Consider the following 12,468-nt stretch of genomic DNA (forward strand, 5'->3'; position numbering starts at 1 on the left):
TTGGGCCAGTCTGGAGGACTTGAGGCCGGATCTTGGCCTATGGCTTGAGCACCGAGGTGCTGATTGTGTGAGCAAGTGTTTCGAACGTATACGTTCGGTATTGTCTCTATTAGTGGAAGTGACGGCTGGATAGCCATGTGATGAGTATGTTTGTACTGCGAGATGTATTTATGTGACTTGGAAGTGACGAGGGAGGTCTGCTGGATGATAGATGAACTAATAAGTGCTTGATTTCCATTGTGACTGGATGTGTAGCCCCGAGTTATGGGCGCGTGAAGAATCTTTTCATGTCTCCTAGTTGGGAGTGAAGTAAGTTTCATGTTGCGGTATGAGTTCACACTCAGAAAGACTGAGTAACTGTGTAATGTGTATGACGGTGGAAGGTATACAGAAATGTTATATTGAGGCAAAACAGGTGGGTTATCTCCTGCGGAGTGTTTAAAAGTGGTGTGATCCTTATGTGTATGTTAGGAGAACTCATGTGCAAGTGAAAAGTACGTGTTAAAATTTGAAATTTCGGATCGCCTAGAGAGTGGGCTTAACTGTTGTGTGAGTGAATGCGAGATTTGGAGAAGAGTTAAAAATTCTAGATGATTTGTGTTTCCACAAGCTTATGAAGGATTGAGTTTAATCTCACTATGGTATTAAGGCAGCAATGGAGTATATGCGTTATGAGTTATTGTGCATTTTGATCTATGGCTTCGAGCCAAGTTGGGGAGGTTGCTATTGATTAGCTGATTGCACGGTTATGTGCTATGTTGGTTCCGATTTGAGACATGCTGGCGAATCAGTTCTGGCTGCGGAAATTGAGCCGAGGATGGCTCGAGTGAAGGAAAATTTTGACAAAGGTTACATGGTGCTTCGTAGATGTGTGAGAATCACAGGATGTCTTAAGCTGTTGTTGGTGAAGGATGCTCGGTGCATGGAGCAGGAAGATTTTTGTTTGTATTGGAATGAGGTCATATCCTGCGGTGTTAGAGTGCTAATGAGGCACGGGTGGTTCTGTTCGTGTGATCAGGTAAATTGCAGTTTGAAGAAGAGTGAATGACTCTCGAGAATGGCTCTAATGTGTTAAAGATTCTACAGGAAACAATCGGGTATTTTAAAGTTGTAGGTGTGGTTAGAGACTGAGTTTTCATTGGGAGAGGTCAAGACTTGTGGTATTCCTATGTTAATTATGGGATTCTATGTATCAGTATCAGGAAGGTAAAGGTGACGGATTTAGATTCACAGGAAGTTCTTCAGAGTAAAGTATTCTGGAGCGTGGTGTTTCTGGGAATATTTGAGAGAGTATTCAGCGGCTTATGGGTCTTAGACAGTGTGGTCTTATGCTTGGGTCTCGTGTGGTAAGCCTGGGTTAAGGCATTGTGGTGCTACAGCAAGAGGGAATATCAAGTTGATGATGAATCAGAAGAGAAATTAGATAGATAAAATAGCTTGATAGTAGATCTAATCGGTATGGTAAGGATATGATTAATTCTTTGTATGTGTTCGAGGTAATGAGCCCTTACAAGTATTTTGCAGCAATGCTCTTGGGTTTTGATGGCTTGCTTAGCTTGGTCGAGTTAGAAGGATTCAGTCCTGGCAGGTCTGATTTGTGCAAAGGAAATTCGGAGAGTTCTTGATGGTTTTACCGCGGTTTGGAGATGTATATTTTCTATGGGCATGCAGAGCACGGGATGTGTAGTGACTTTTCTTCTAGATGGGACCAATGGAAAGTTCTTGACTAGTTGAGTTCGTAGATGTCTGTGGCTCGGAATGGAGATAAAAGTTTTTATGTTATCCTTGGATGGTATGGTATATGCGGTATGTTGTAGAAGACCGAGACTGGCGTGTGCTAGGTTACAATTCAGTTTTGAAAGGAAGTTCATAAAACTCATAGGCAACGGGTAGCCTCAGATATCAAGGAAATGATACTGCTAATTGGAAGTGATTGGACGAGAGTATATGTCTCAGAAAAATGTAATGTGATTAAACTGATGATACTTCGGTAGTATTGCGGCATTTTCATGTTGGATCAACTGGTGGTATTCGGGTTTGCTTGGTGGCACAGGGAAATTTTAAAGTATCTATCGTGCAATGATGGGGTATTAAAGGTGTGCATGTGTTCGGACGGCAAAAAATTGGGATCTGACATGGTGAGTCATGCGCCGTGTGGATGTGGAGATGGAAGTTCTCATATTCAGGCTATGATGTGGTTGTAGATCGTATGTATCGGCACTGTTCAGCAACTACCGGGGATTTGGAGGCTCGAGTGGATCTTTATTTGTTGGTATGTTAGATTTTGGATGTGATGTTGGAATTCGGACTGTTTGTCTTAGTGTTGGGTTATTCTGGACTATTGCGCTATGGGCTATGCCGAAATTGCCACGGGTTGAGTGGCGAGTTGCGTTGGATTATGTTCTAGCAGAGTGGTTTATATTTCAAAGACTCAGCGGACGGCTGGGAAGGATTGCCTTTCTTAATTGGGCCTTCGTGATGGATGTCAGTGCAGAGGTTGCTATCATTGATTCAGTTCCGGTGTTGAGGGACTTTTCGGGTGCATTTCTTGTAGCCAGGTATGTCGCCGGGCAAGGTTGTTGATTTCGGTATTGATTTGGTGTCGGGCACCGTATCGTAGGGCACCGGCAGGAGTTATAGTAGTGGAAGGAGCAGCTTCAGGCTTCCTTGGTAATGAGTTCGTTGGCAGGCCGATGTGGATACGTGTGTAGCTTGAGTAGGCTTAGTTGGCTCCGAATTGTAATGTTGAGGGATAGGTTGATTTGATCGTTATTGGGCTTGTTAGTGATCTGGGGAGATCTATGAGTTGCTTTTCTGTGTTGTGAGACGTTAGGATTTGTTGGTTATGGGCACATGTGGTGCGGTTCTGTTGGGAATTCATAGTGAAAGTTAAGCGGGAAGAGTAATTGGGTGTCGCTCGGTGGATGGAGTATCGGTTATGACCTATCGGGTTGTGTGGCGTATGCTATTTGCTTCGTGGTGGTTATGATGAATACTTTGGTTTCAGAAATCATATTGCGCATGGCTGTCGATTTGGAGCATAGTGACTTGAGGTGTCTCATGTGGAGCAGTGTTTGGATAGGATCGCGCATTGCAGCGAAGCTATGAGGAGATATGACTTTGCGGGTCAGATTCGTGTGTTCTATTCTATGATGTGAGACGGGTTCTCAGCCGTGTGATGTGATGATATTGGTGAGCTTGCGTACGACTCTTTTGTTCGAGTCAGTTTCATGAGGTGAGTATGTTCGGATTGTTGCTTACTGGTGCGCGGACTACGCAAGTTGCAGCTTAGGCCCGTATTGATGTGTCATGTCACCAGGGTGGTGTGCTTGGTCAGAAGAGATCGTTGGGATCACTAATAAATACAAACGAATTCGATTTCAGCGTGATTGATGGGTACATATCGAGGTTCGGTTCAAAATTTGCTAGGGTAATTGCCAGAGGAGAAATGGCCTCATGAATGGTTGATCTGAGAAATGGTTATGGTTTATTGCATGCTTCATTCATCGTTGGCAGTATATGAAAGTGTTTGAATGAGACTTTAGCTAATAAGAGGTTTTTTATCGGTATTTGGTTGTTGTGGGCAGTTGCTGTGAATGGAAGTCATCGCTGCATGTGTTTGAGTTATGTGGTATATCATATAAGTGCACCTGAGGTTGCAGGCATGGGCTATTACAGCTGGTTCGGGACTATTCAGAGTATAGGTGTGAGGTTTTGATCGTATTAATAGTTTCAGAAGTGAAAGTGTGGTTCTATGGTTTATGGACTAGGATGGATTGTGAAATTTCAGCTATGTTGCGTTATCGGACCTATGTGAGATAGGGTGATGTGGCATCACCCCCGGGTATATACATGGTAAGGTTATTCAGCGTTTGGTTGGCTTTTAGAACAACTCTGGGTACGTTGGAGGACGAACGTGTGTTTAAGTGGGGAAGGATGTAACGACCCAACCGGTCGTTTGAGCTTTTGCACTTTGAACGTCGTTTCTCGGGCATGACTTGCCCCGTGTAATATATTATGACTGATGTAGATCGTTGGTTTTGGTTTCAGGAAAATTTGGAATGAATTTGAAAGAACAGTCTCAGTTGAAAGCGTTGAATTTGAAAGGTTTGACCAAGAGTTGACTTATTTGTATATGAGCTCGGATCGGAATTTTTATGATTCGGTTAGCTTCGTTGGGTGATTTATGATTTAGGAGTGTGATCGGAAATGGTTTTGGAGGTCCTGTGTAGAATTAGGCTTGAATTGGCGAAGTTAGCATTTTGGCGATTTCCGGTTGATAGGCGAGATTTTGATCCGAGGGTTGGAATGGAATTCCGAAAGTTGCTGTGGCTTCGTTATGTGATTTGGGATGTGTGTGTAAAATTTCAGGTCATTCGGAGGTGATTTGGTTGGGTTTGATCAAATGCGTGTTTCGGAAGTTTTAGAAGAACTTAGGGTTGAATCCGATGTGGATTGATGGTTTTGGTGTTGTTTGAGGTGTTTTGATGATTGGAAAAAGTTTGAATGATGTTATGGGTTATGTTGGTAGGTTTGGTTGAGGTCCCGAGGGCCTCGGGTGTGTTTCGAGAGGTTATTCGGATCATTTGAAGTTGGAAAAATTGCAGAAAATTTGCAGGTTCAGCTGTGCAGAGTTTTGCCTTTCGCGATCGCGTAGGCAGCCCCGCGATCGCGTAGTGGGATTTGAGGAGACTGTCCGAGTGTTCTTTGCATTCGCGAAGTAGGTCCTGCGATTGCGTAGTGTGAGAGGGTTTGTGTATCGCGTTCGCGTGCGTATGGCCGCGATCGCGTAGTGTCTTTTGGTCAACTGGTCTAAGGTCGCGTTTGTTCATCACGTTCGCAGGAGGAAGTACGCGTTCGCGAAGGGTCTTTTTGAGGAATCATCGCGATCGCGATTGGTATTACGTGATCGCATAGAGTTATTTGGGGTGTTTGAAAATTTGTTCTTCGCGATCGCGAGGGAATTGTCGCGATCGCGATGAAGGAAAATATGCCTGGGCAGAATGTTTTTAAAGTCATCTTGTTCGCGAATGTGGGTCTATTTTCACCCATGGCTGCTCGTTTTTGGAGATTTTTGAATGAAATTAAAGAGGGATTCAAGAGGAATCGACTTGAGGTAAGAATCTTGGTCTTAAAACTCGATTATATTGTGAAATCCACCTAGAAATTCATGGAAATTAAGCCTAAAATGGAAGAACTAGGGTTTGGAATTTTGGAATTTGTAATTTGGGATTTGAGGGGTCATTTGGACTCCGATTTTGGTGTTCTTTATATGCATAGACTCGTGGAATGATAAGGAACCCTTTGATGTAAGAATTTCTGAGTTTTGAGAAGTGGGCCCGGGGCTCAGGTTTTGCTAATTTCGGGATTTTTGATATTTTTCGATTGTTTTCGCTTGGGCTTTGTTCCCTTAGCATATTGTGACGTATTCGTTCTGGTTTTTGATAGATTCGACGCGCGTGGAGGCCGATTCGAGGGGCAATGGCGTCGTGAGCTAGAGATATCGCCGGTTCGAGGTGAGTAATGATTGTAAATGATATCCTGAGGGGCTTAAAATCCCGTATTTGCACATCGTAGTGCTATTTTGAGGTGACTTGCACATCGGATAGCGAGCGTGGGGTAGAGCACCGTTGGGGATTGTGACTTGGTCCGTCCCGATTAATGAATTTACTATGTATTGACTGAAATTTACTTGTCATCATCATCATTTTGGGCTGATTGCCATATTTGGGCTTCGTGCCAACTAACACTTGAAATGATATTTCTAACAATATTTGGGCTGAGCATCATGTTTTACTATTGCCCTAGTGGCTTACGTGATTTTGACTGAGTAAGGCCGAGGGCCTGTATTGTGAGGATACCTTTGGATCGGGCTGGACAACGCAGCAGTGAGATACTGATTTGATATGAGGCCGAGGGCCTAGATTTGATGCCACGAGATGGCTTGATATTGCGCTTGGACCGTAAGGGGCCCCTCCCAGAGTCTGCACACCCCCAGTGAGCACCGTCGATGATAAATGGATTGGGCTGCACGCCGCAGCGATATGTGGAGCGGGCTGCACGCCGCAGCGGTACTGGTACTGTTTGATGTGTTTGCATTATCTTATTTGTCTACTATTATCTGTTGTTTTGTGCTACTTCTTGCAATATAGACCTGATACTCTGGTATTCCTTGATAATTGAGTGTTGTGCCCGCGGGGCGGAAATTCTGTGCTTATCTGCACTATTTGTTTTGCATTCGTTTGCGTAACCGCTGAAAAAGGACATTTCAAAAGAGGCTTAAACTGAGTTAAGATGTTTTTCTAAAGATTTCATAGCTTCACCGTTTTCTAAAAGGGGTTTACACTGCTTCTATATAGCATGATGATTTGCCATACGTGATTTCTTACCGCTTAGTTGTTATTTACCTTTATTACTCACTAGATTGGAGTACTCACTTTACTCCCTGCACCTCGTGTGCAGATGCAGGTATTTATTCACCCGGTAGCAGATTTTGGTCGATCAGAGGCGGAGTTATATAAGTTAAGAAGGTGACTGTCGGCATTCGCAGCACCATTTTCCTCTATTTTGTTCATTATTCCGGTTTTGTATACTTTAGACCTTGTAGTGGATTTACATTCTGATAGATGCTCGTGACTTGTGACACCCCGATTAGAGCTGTGTTGGGTTGTATTTCCGTTAATTAATATTTTTAAGTCATATTTAAGCTGCTTATTTATGTTTAACTATTTTCGAAAAGACGAATTGGGTTTAGTTGGTTGGCCTTGTCCCCAGGAGAGGCGCCATCACGACCGGGTCCGGATCCAGGTTTGGGTCGTGACAGAAACACTGGGCTGCGAACGCCGAGCATCTACCTAGTGAACTCCAAATGACCCGCTGGAAGCAATCAACCCTCGCTAGCAGGACCCGAGGCTCCTGAATCTGCACACAGGGTGCACGGAATAATGTGAATACGCCAACTCAGTGAATAATAAAAGTAAAGGCAGTTGAGAGATAAGAAAACACGTAAAACACAGCAAAGTACTATAAGGAGGCAGTATAAAATCAATGCAATGCAATAGAACAGTAAAAAAAAACTTGTAAAAACACCTCAGTAGTAAAAGCTCTTTAAAAACCTCTTTTAATAGTTAAACAAGGAAATGAAAAGCAGCGAGNTTGTCACTGATGGTCTACTGGCTACCTTGAAGAAAAATGCTGAAGGAGAAGATGAGCCAAAGACAAGAGCAGTTTGCACTACTGAGGACTTGAAGAACTGGGAGAAGAATGCTAAAGCCAAGAAATATCTTGTTTGTGGACTTGGTCCAGATGAGTACAGCAGATCCAAGGTTGTGCCACTGCTAAGCAAATTTGGGACACACTGCAAGTGGCTCACGAAGGAACAACTTAGGTGAAGAGATCTAGAGAAACTCTACTATACTCTCAGTATGAGAACTTTGCTATGAAGGATGGAGAAACCATTCAAGAGATGTACACAAAGTTCGCTTCGATGACAAATGAGCTAAAATCGCTTGGAAGGATTATTCCTGAAGAAGAAAGATTCGAGAAGATACTTACTAGGGTTTTGCCTATCACTTGGGAGAGCAAGATCACTGCCATCCAGGAATCAAAGAATATTGGTACTCTCCCACTAGAGGAATTGATTGGAAATCTTACTGCCTATTAACCTAGGAGACAAACTATGAAGATGAATCTACCTAAGAAGGAAAGGATCTTGGCACTCAGAATTACTGAAGGTTCTAATCTGGAAGATGATGAAATAGCTATGATCACCAAAGACATCAAGAAGTAAATAAAATTGAAATTAGGAACATGCAAAAAGACAGTTGATCACTCACAACTCACGTTAGAAGAAAATGTAGGAAAAATGAAATATGAGTTGTACAAGAGAGATGAACTGGTAAGAATCCTAAGGGAGGATCTAAGCAAGGTCAAGCATGAGCTAGACAGGACTTGTAAATGGAATAGGTTCTCTGGCGCATTTTCATGACTACAAGAACACCATAGTAGCAACAGAAGAGAACTTGGCTTTGGGAACCTTGCACCTAAGTGGGGATCCCAAAAGAAAGTACCTCACACTTCCTAAGAACAAGATTTTCAGACACTGTGGTAACACTGATCACTATAAAAGTGAATGCACTGCAAAAGAAAAGGCAAGTCAAAAGAACAAAGATTTTGTTCAAGGGAAACATAGGCTGCCAAGTTGGGTTAAAAAGAATTTGATTCATCCTTTTGCTTATAGAAAGGGATTCAAACTAGTTTGGGTTCCTAAGACTAACCCTTGATTTCATTTGCAGGTCCAAGTGAAGGGAAGTAGCCAAATATGGGTTCCTAGTTTGGCTATGGTCGTACTTTTTCTTGGCTCGGTCGCTCAAGAACTCCCTGATATGGCTATTCTTCAACAACGTCGCCACCTCTTCACGCAGATGTAGACAGTCCCCAGTTCTATGGCCATGAGTCCCATGATATTCGCACCATAAGTTAGGATCCCTCTGGCTTGCATCGGATCTGATTGGCTTTGGGAATCATGCTTCTTTGATATTCCTCGTCGTCGATACCAACTCCACTACGTTGATGTTAAAAATATAATCCAACAACTTGGGATATGTGTAATCCCGGGCCCTCGATACTTCTTTTTCTTGTAAAGATCTATTGCTCCGGCCGCGGTCGATCCTGCTATCGGGAGTGAATCTATCTGAGGACTGTAAGCCTTTGTTGCCGCGTCCCTCGGTTCTCTCGTAAGTCAAGAAACGACCTTTAGAAGATAGTCGATCCACATCAAAATTGCTTTTGAACTTATCATAGTTCTTGTCTCGGTCCCGTCCTCTAGTTGATGTCGAGAACCCAAGCTGATCATCTTCTATCCTTATTATTGACTCATAACAGTTATGAACATCCGCCCCTTGTAGTCAATTGGAATTCAAGCAGCTTTCCTTCAACTTATGAGAGGCGTCAGAGCTCCTCGGATTCAAACCTTTGTGAATGCCTCCGCTGCCCACTCGTCAGGTACAACCGGTAGCAGCATCCTCTCTTTCTGGAATCTGATCACGAATTCTCGCAGCAATTCAGACTCACCTTGCGTAATCCTAAATATGTTCGTCTTCCTGGCTTGGACCTTTCTAGCCCTGGCATGGGCCTTAATGAATGAATCTACAAGCATTTCAAAAGAGTCAATTGAATGCTCGGGTAAGAATGAATACCATGTCATGGCCCCCTTTATGAGGGTTTCACCAAACTTCTTCAGCAAGACCGATTCGATCTCATGTTGAGCCAAATCATTCCCTTTCACAGCCATGATGTAGGTTGTGATGTGCTTCTGCGGATCCGAAGTCCCATCGTATTTTGGTATGTCCGGCATCTTGAACCTCTTCGGAATTAACTCTGGTGTTGCGCTCCGCTTAAATGGCAATTGCATGTATTTCTTCGAATCTAGGCCTTTCAAAACTGGTGGAACGCTTGGAATCTGATCCATTCGGGCTTGAAACTCCTTCGCGTTTTAATCCATCCGTTCGTTCATTTCCCTCATAAAACCTCATGAGCTTGGTTTTGAAGGGGCCATTCGCATTATCATTCCCGCATCCGCTACCGGTCCCTCCAGCACCATCGAACCTGACCACCCCCCTTGGGGTGTTGTTATCAACTCTTTGAGTCCTTTGATTTGCAGGAACGTTGGGAAGAGTCAGGTCCCTTGCATTTGCATTATTGGAAGCACCTGACAGCGCTTGTTTCAACTCATTCATTACCCTATCCTGCATTGAGAGGTGGCTCATGATGGCTTTTTGCTGCTCCCTCAAGATTATCACCATTTCCATGACATTTTCCTCCTCCGCGTTGTCGGGAGTTGGCTCCCTCACATGCCGGGAGTACTGCCATTCACGAACCGGGGTTGCTTCGTCCCCTTTGTTACGTGTGTCGTTGATCAAATCCTCATATTGAGGCAAATCTTTGTGTCACTTAACATTGTGTGTGATGTTGATATCATTAGTTGTCATTGTTAATTTCTTGCTAAGGAAAAAATCAAACAAGTAGTAACAAACGTGAGGATCAAAGCAATTATGCAACTATCTAAACCCCACGGAGGGCGCCAAGTAGTTTACCCGTAGAACGGTACAATTAAATTATTTACATGGTTTATAGACAGGCTAACTGATTTAATACAAAAATGATAATGAAATAAGATTAAAAATAAGACTTAGCAGTTGAAATTGAAGGAGACGACAAGCCTGACTCCGAGCACAATATCTCCGAGGACAAAAATGAAAGTAATGTAAAAGAGCAAATAAAGTTGTTTAATTGAGAGCAAAAATGGAATACAACGTATGTTTTTTCCAAGAACTCCGTGTCTTGCAATGGTTGCTGAGCCTGCTATTTATAGGTATACCTAGGGAAACAAGATCCTAGGATCATGCCCCACTTAAATGACAATAAAGGAGTCATTGATGAATATGTAACAGCAGACCATGAATGTAAATATTCTCTGCAACGGTTGCCCTTTTAATGTTAGAAAATATTCTTCATTGAAAGCCATCCGGTGGCAAATACTCAATCTGCTCCCGCTGACCACGCTCCCTTCGGGGTTTACCTGATGTCAATTACAATTGTTGTTCCCGGTACCGGTTGTTACTTGATTCGTCTCTTATCTGTTTTTGGTTCCACGTGTCATGCAATTATTCGACTATTTATTATGAACCAGTTTTACCCTATACAATATTATCCTTAAGTATTCATCAACAACAGATTCAGACTTAATGTACTAAAGATTAGACTGAAAGGAAACATAGAACTACTTCAATGATGAAAAAATAAAGAAGAGACAGTAGAGGAAACAGGCCTCGAAAGAGAGGTGAGGGACACACCAAAGGACGATAAAGCTCTCAGGTCTCAGCTAGGACGGACGATAAAGCTCATCCGATCCAATATAGAGAGTAACAAATAGGAAATACAAATGGTATAAACAGGAATTAAGTGGACGTGATTCTAAAAATTACTCCAGGCAACCGCAATATATGTCATTTGATCATAGTCTTATGTTCCAGTCTGTGAGTTATGTCAAAATCTACATGGACGAAAGCACGCTCAACTTCAACAAGTTGCTCCAATTTTTCCTGCAGCGTTTCACCAATATTATGTGCCTGGTTCAGGAACATGTCCTCTGGTAGCACTATATCAACCTCCACAAAATATTGTGTGCCAAAATTATATGCTCTAACAGTATCAATGTGTTTGATCCTTTCATGGTGATTCCATATAAGATATGTTAACTTTGCTAGAAATTCGGGTGGAGCTGTTCTTCCGATAAGTGACCACACATTTTCCATCACTGTCTTTGCCCATGTGCTCATTGTGTAAACTGCTATCTGAAACACATAACAAAGGATGATCAGTTGTCCATAGGAAATGCAAAAACATCTCAATTGCGACAACAGACAAGGTATACAGATTAAAGTGCTGTGTGTTGTAATTCTGAACTCACAATTATAGCTCCAGTAGGATCAATCCACAGTAGAAATGGATGGCTAAGACTGCTGCCGCTAACCCGATTGAGTTGGTAATGACATCAAAGAAATGGTCTTGAGCATAGGCCCTTACAATTTCATTTTTGAATCTTCGGCAGTAGATCAGAAGCATAAACTTGACCACAGTGACAGAAACCATAATTGCGATCATCCATTTTTCCTTCTCAGGGTCCATATCAGGACGAGACTAATCATTCAGCATAGAACCAGAAAAACAAATTGAGGTTAACTGTAAAGCATATTACAATATTTCACTAGTGAAATTGCGGTAAATTAGCTTCAATAAGAAATGTATCATGTGAGAAAATTCTTTATGAATCTGTGCTTCATATGTAGTATCAAAACTAGTTGTTTTCAGTTAGAGCAGAAACGACTAGTTTATCTTTATACATGGATTAGAGGGCCTATCTTGTGTTACTGCAACTTTCTTTTAGTAGCAATTCAGCTTCTATTTTAGGTCTTTTTCGCATTGTACGACATATTTCATTTATCAGACAAGCTAGTGGTAATATTCAACCATATAAATTGTCCATCAATTTTAAGAAAGGGATTACTTAGGACAAAACACAACCATAAACTCTACTATAAAATAACTTAAAATCAACTGTAGAAGTACAAAATCCAGAGAGAACTCCAGGCTGCTGATTTTTAGGGGAAGAAGGAAATACGAATATGTTAAGAGTCCCACACTGATTGAGGGCATAAGCTGTAGTGTCTTTATATGGCCCTAGAAGATCCTCATCCCACACGAGTAAACTTTTGTAATACATGCACATATTGCGAAATCACTCGAGCAAAGCGGTAGGTTGAGAAGTTCGGGATTATTAAAAGACATGGACTGTGTTGAGTTAGGTCCAAAATTCATTTTGCTTAACATGGATTATTAAAAGACAAGTAAGGATATTTTGCTCTCAAAGTATATTTGAGCAAACGTTCTTCTTCTTTTTTACTTATA

At 42.2% G+C, this 12,468-nt stretch overlaps 1 pseudogene; it reads right to left on the minus strand.

Moving 5' to 3' along the window:
- The window catches only part of LOC109229807, a 20,622-nt pseudogene continuing 18,985 nt past the window's right edge, over positions 10,832–12,468 (minus strand).

Source organism: Nicotiana attenuata, chromosome 7 (genome assembly GCF_001879085.1).
Source record: "Nicotiana attenuata strain UT chromosome 7, NIATTr2, whole genome shotgun sequence".
Classification (NCBI taxonomy): domain Eukaryota; kingdom Viridiplantae; phylum Streptophyta; class Magnoliopsida; order Solanales; family Solanaceae; genus Nicotiana; species Nicotiana attenuata.